Source organism: Cebus imitator, unplaced genomic scaffold (genome assembly GCF_001604975.1).
Source record: "Cebus imitator isolate Cc_AM_T3 unplaced genomic scaffold, Cebus_imitator-1.0 Scaffold161, whole genome shotgun sequence".
In the NCBI taxonomy this organism is placed as follows: domain Eukaryota; kingdom Metazoa; phylum Chordata; class Mammalia; order Primates; family Cebidae; genus Cebus; species Cebus imitator.
The window spans coordinates 70,138-76,960 of NW_016107476.1; positions in this window are offsets into that span (position 1 = coordinate 70,138).

Here is a 6,823-nt window from a genome sequence, read left to right on the forward strand (position 1 = left end):
AGTGAGACGAGATTGTGCCACTGCATTCCAGCCTGGGCAACAAGAGCAAAAATTCTGTCTCAAAAATAAAATAAAAATAAATATGAATAGGCTTTGAATGAGGGACTCAGAAGGTCTCCTATGAGCAAAGCACTCAAGTTGAAATATACAGACTCTGTGATACGCCGATTTTGACTGCTCAGTGGCATTGTCTTCCTTTTCCAGTTGGAGCTCTTTTCTGGATGGAGTGAGATTTATAAAATAATAACTTCTGGGCAAGCATTCCTGTACGTTGAAATAAAAACACTTCATGGTTTTGATACAGGGAGTTCTTAGAGACTTGCATGGAGTAGGTGTCACTACCTGCTTGTTGAATAAATGGCTCCAGCAGCTTTTCAGGCAGTAAGGAATTTTAGAAAATGATGGGTTTAGAGACGCTTTGAAACACAAATGTACTCCTGTTAGAAAGATACACATTTATAAGTCAGGTTTCCTAGAAAACCTCAAAGTTCTTTGTGACCCAGAAAATGTTGTAATAAAATCAACCTACCTTTTTTTTCCCTCCCAGAATGATTCATCTGGAGAATTTCAAAGAGCCAACCAATCACCTGTTGTCAATTTCCATTCACCACCCTAAGAGTTAATGTATCTCTGATTTCCTAAAGGTGAGAACAGGTGTTTATTTGTATCTTTGTTTTTGAAAAACAGAAAACAAATTTAGAGCTCTGTACCCACATTCCAGTGAGACACCTTTCAATTTCAAGAAGTGAGATCTTGGCAGATATCACTTTTGCTTTATTTCTAACTCTAACATTTTTATTCTTTATGGTCTTAAGACTGACATGTCTTGCTATTTATTAGTCCAGCCTACATTAGGTAATGTCTGGAATAAAGAAGGAACAAAAATTTAATTTGTGAATTATTCTTCAGAATTTGGTTATTCTGTAGGAGGCACTATGTAGTTCACTAGCTATGATTATGGATTGGTGTCAGATGGTCCTGGGTTTGAATACAGGTTGTGCTGCTTCCTATCTCCTAAACCATGGACAAGTTGCTTAGACTTTCTGAGCCTCAGTTTCTCATCCACAATCTGGGTGTTTCAGTTACCTCTTGCTGTTTAACAAACCTACCCAAAGCTTAGTGGCTTAAAGCAACAACCTCATGTTTTCTCAAGATTCTATTTGGACAGGGCTCAGCATGGGTGGCTCATCCCTGCCTTACATGGTATCATCATGATCCCTCATAAGGCTGAAATCAGCTGGAAATGGAACATCTAATATGGTCTCATTAACATGACTGGAAGTTGGTGCTGTCAGCTGGGGTGCTTCAATTTTTTATGTAATCTCTTTTCCTCTAGCAGTCCAGACTGCCTTCCTTACAGCACAGCAGCTGGGTTCTATGTGAGAGTAAGTACAAAAACTATCAGGCCTCTTTAAAGCCTAGCCCCAGACTGAACAAGCACAACATCCACTTCATTTTATTGATTACAGCACGTCACAAAGCTCCACCTAATTTAGCAAAAGGGAATAGACATTACCTCTTGATGGGAAGTATGGCAAAAGATTTATGGCTATTTTTAATTCAACACAATAGGTATACATAATTGTTCTTTTCTCAAAGTGCTGTTACGAGAAGTAAATGAGATAATGCTAGTCATCAAGTCCTTAATAAGTACAAGCTGTTCATTACTGTTTTACAGAATTGAATCAGTATGAAGCCAATCAAGCTTTGCCACGTAGTATCTGGACCAATCAGTTCCCCTGGCTGACTCTTAGATCCTTTTTGTTATCTCTGGTTCTATTCAACACAATCAACTCTGGTTCTGTGGCTCCATAAGAGATGCTCAAAGACACTAATGGCCAATATTTATTGACAGTGTTTACTATGTGTCAAGCACTGTTTTAAGAACTTTTGTTACATACAATCCTACAGTATCAGAGCTAACCTTATTTTGCAGATAGACTAATGAGGCACAGAGTAGGAAACTGATCTGCTAAAGCCACATGCTTAGCAGGTAAGGGACCTGGGGTATGGATATTTAAATCAGGCATCTTGACTAACTCCAAAACCCATGTTTGTTTGATCTGTTGAATGAGTAAGCCTATAGAATTAGCAGGTTCCTTTTAACTCTAAAATTGTATGATGTTTCCAAGTACAAAATGTATACATAATCAATGAAAGAGTTTCTTGGTACAAAATGCTAAGTTGAGAAGTGGAGGCCTATGGGATTGTTTGCTTGAAACGTAGACAGAATAATTTTAAATTTAGTTGTCTACAAATTGGCTAATACTCTAGCTATAATTGGTAAAAAAAAAAAAAATCTGGTTGTATTGGTTCCTTTTTGTTATTTTGTTTTTGTTCTTTTTTTTTGAGACGGAGTTTCACTCTGTCACCAGGCTGGAGTGCAGTGGCATGATCTCAGCTCACTGCAACCTTCAGCTCCCAGGTTCAGGAGATTCCCGTGCCTCAGCCTCCCAGGTAGCTGGGACTACAGGTGCACGCCACCATGCCCATCTAATTTTTGTAATTTTAGTACAGATGGGGTTTGACCATGTTGTCCAGTATGGTCTCCATCTCTCGACCTCGTGATCCACCCACCTCAGCCTCCCAAAGTGCAGGGATTACAGGCGTGATCCACTGCACTGAGTCCATTGGTTATTATTTCCAGTGCTTCCCCAGTGCCCCAACTATTTTCTGTGAAATGGGAATAATGACAATTCAGTGAGGTTGAATTCATCAACACTGGCAACTTTCATTGGAGTTGAAAGTTGCTGTATAAATGCTAAGTATTCTTGCTTTGAATTAGTTATTGTTATCAGGTACCCTGATTCATTGTTACAGAAACTTAATTTTGGTTGTATCATCTGTTCTGATGCAGTCCTTAAAACAGTATCTCAGACATTAAGTTATGCTATCCCCAAACCGCTCATAAGCTAGGATGATCTCAGATTTTTCTGCCAGCATGTCGTCCCCTCCTACTTCTTTCTGAAATAGAAAGTGAAGATGGAAAAGGAAAGCACTCTCTGCCACCTCGGATCCTGCTTTTTGTTGCAGTGACTGGAAGCAAGTAGGTGGGGGCAGGGAATATAAAAAGCATCCCCAAGACTCAGATTGTGATTTAGCTCATTTTGAGGGCATCATTTCACCCAACCCTAGACAGTGCATCTTGTTCAGGTCTCAAGAAGCCTGGGTGGAGGTGGAAATGTTGCTTTGAGTGAGGAGACCAGGATTGTAGCATAGAGGCCCCCACCAACTAGTTGTCTAATCCTTAACAAGTTGCTTTGTCTTTCTGGGCTCGTTTTTCTCATCTGTCAAGTCAAATGAAGGTTACGGAATAGATGATCTCTAAAAATCCTTCCAGTGCTACAGTTCTATTCTGGGTCTGTCTGCACCTGCAGACAGTGATGTGGGGGCAGGAAGGGCACTGGGGAGGGCGGCAAATTTAGTCAAGAGAATAAAACACTTTCACCTGGAGCAGCCTGTGTCCTTGTGTGCGTTGTGCAGTACAGGCTTGTCTCATATTATCCAAATAATTGACTGAGTTCTCTTCTTTCTTTGCCAGTGAGCAAACAGCTTTAGTTTTTTCTGGGACTAGCAGCTGCTTTTCTGAAATTTCCATCCCAGGGCTTCCGTCCTCCACTGTGTCCTCTCAGAAACCTGTCATGGTTTTTCTGGATGGATGCCCACAGAATTTTAATCCAGACACACACACACACACACACACACACACACACACACACACACACAGAAAAAAAAAATGAGTAATAAAGGAAGGAAGGAAGGAAGTAGAAAAAAAAGAAAAAGATATCGTGTATAACAATAAGCAAAACCAGGTCACGAGCTGATTTTCTTTTTTAATTTGGTTACTTCATTTATGCTGCCAACCTGAAGCCATGACTAAAGCCAGTGAGTTCTCTTAATTATTGGGTTTGTCTATGATGATGCAGAGATGAGGCCTACATGCTTTAGGGGCTACCTGGGTCCTGGCACCTCCAGACTCTTGGTAAATGTCTGAATAATTAAATCAGTTGTTTCCCCCAGAATATCCCATTTTCTTTTCTTTTCTTTCTTTCTCTTTCTTTCTTTTCTTTTTTTTTTTTTTTTTTTTTTTTTTTTTTTTTTTTTTTTTTTTTTTTTTGAGACAGAGTTTCACTCATGTTACCCAGGCTGGAGTGCAATGGCGCGATCTCGGCTCACGGCAACCTCCACCTCCTGGGTTCAGGCAATTCTCCTGCCTCAGCCTCCTGAGTAGCTGGGATTACGGGCACGCACCACCATGCCCAGCTAATTTTTTGTATTTTTAGTAGAGACAGGGTTTCGCCATGTTGACCAGGATGGTCTCGATCTCTTGACCTCGTGATCCACCCGCCTCGGCCTCCCAAAGTGCTGGGATTACAGGCATGAGCCACCGCGCCCGGCTTTGGCTAATTTTTATATTTTTAGTAGAGACAGGATTTCGCCATGTTGGCCAGGATGGTCTCCATCTCTTGACCTCATGCTACGTCCGTGTCAGCCTCCCAAAGTGCTGGGATTACAGTCATGAGCCACCAGCCCGTGCCCAGCCAAAATATTCCATTTTCTACCTTTCCTCAATAAGCATTTGCATTTCCAGTAAGGAGAGGGGGTTGGAAGTCCCTGCCCTTAGAAAGCATAGTGGAGTCGCCCAAGTTTAAAAGGTGAAAACTTAATTTGTGAAAGATCCTTTGTTGAGCCAGCTAGAAATGCAAATTCCTGGACACTGCTCTCAGCCAATCATTCAGTAAGTTTCAAACCCAGGAAATGAATTTTTACTCACCCCTGATCAGCTAGTAGAAGAGTGATGAACTCCTAAGAAATGCTCATGGCCAGAAATAAATACATTATCAGAATAAGGATTTCATGATTCCATTTCTACTTCATGTTGTTTAGATAAAATTCATGAAAATTGATGCCTAATAATCAGGATTCCTGGCATTAACATGTAGGTCATTGCTCTGTGTCTTTTTGATACACACTGTGACAATCACCTGAAGATTTGGAAAATTCAAAGCAAGTATGGGTTTGAAACTAAAAACGGGGCAGAGTCTTGTGGGGTGGCAAAGAAGAGCATGAATAGCTTTAAAGTCAAGCAGAAGTGAATTCAAATTCTGCACATATCAGTGTGTGTCACAGGCAAGTTATTGAACCTCTGTGAGTCTCCATTCTTTCACCTACGAAACTGGAATATTACTGCTTCTCTGAAGGAGGAGTTAAGATTAAATGAGTTTATGCATCCGATAAGTGAATGCTTCATAAATACTTCTGGACGCGGCGGCTCACGTCTGTGCTCCCAGCTACTCAGGAGGCTGAGGTAGGAGGATCGCTTGAGCCCGGGAATTCGAGGCTACAGTGAGCTATGATGGTGCCATTGCGTTCCAGCCTGGGCGATAGAGCGAGAGCCTGTCTCAAAAATAAGCAGGTTTAATAAATAAAAAAACAAATAACTAGTTCCCACTTACAACAAAATATGCCACAAGATGGGAGAGGGCAGGGATTTCCGAGGCCCAACTTAAAATTTGCATTTGGGATTTGGCTACAGTTCGGGCGTTCCCTGTGGTGCCCAGTGAATGCGGCTTCGGACCTCCCAGCGCCGCCATTGCCCACAGGGCGTGTCATTTCTAAGGGCAGCAGTTTGCTCCCTGGCTGTCCGGCCCCGCCCTCCAGCTCCCCCATGTACCTAAAAGAAAATGTAATGGTTGGGCCATTTTTATTTCTAAAAAGACTTCCTTCCAGGCCTTTGACCTGGCGCCGCAGGTGTCCCCGTGGGTTTCCCAGGCCGCCGCGGCCTTCACCGACAGGAGGAGGCCGTGGAGAGGGGTGCGGCCGGGAATCCAAAGCCAACCGGAGGTGGTCCCATTTGGGCTGAGGCTGCGGTTTGGGACTTCCGCCGCCCGTAGGGCTCCTAAAGGGCGGAGGGGTGCCTCGAATCCCCCTGCGCACCCGACCCGGCGCGTCCAGTGGTCCGACCCCCGAACCCCGCCGGGGTGGGTGGCAAGGAAGGGCCAGTGTGACGGGGGTTTCGGTCGCACCCCCACCCTGCCCAAGGAGGCCCCAGGAAGTCCCTGGGGCAGAGCTCTGCAGGGAAACAAAGGCCCCATCCGCTGCCGGGACCCCCATCCGGAGTACCCGAATTCCAGGGACCTGCACCTGTGACGCGGTAGTGGGAGTCAAGGCTCGAAGGCAGCACCCCCGACGGCTTGGCCGCGTGGAAGCAAAGCCCTCGGTACTTCGGGGCGCCAGTCTGGGCTTTTGAGCGTTACGGGAGGTAGCCGGAGAGTTCGCCGAATTTTAATGCAATCCCACTCTACATCTTCAGAGCAGAGTGTCCGCAAAGACCTTTACCCCTCTTACCCCACTCTGCTCCCACCCGCCCCACGGACCCGCCGGAGCGGAGCGGGCAATCAAAGGCACTTTCCCCTGGCGCCCAGTCGGCGTCGGGCTTCAAGGGCAGCGTGCGCATCGAAGCCCAGCTGAGGGGCTATCCGCCCGCTGGGGACCCCGGAAACTCGCCGCCCTGCGGAGAGCAGCTCGGGACAGTTCCCCGCTCCGCCCAATCAACTAAAGTAGAAGCCCGAGATCTGCCGGCAGGGCCGGAGATGCCCTCCGGAGCCGGACCAAACCTGGGCTGCAGGGGTGGCTTGGGGGAGAGCGCGAAAGAGCCTACTCAGGGAGCCCCCTCCAGCTCTGGACGGTGGAGGGGTCCCGCGGGGTGGCGTCGGAGGCCGGGGAGGTGGCGGCGGGGCGGGCGGTGCCCGCGTCGCTGCGAGCAAGAGCCCTTCGGGGCCCGCCACACACGCTCACCCCTCCCCCTCCCGGCCTGCCTCCC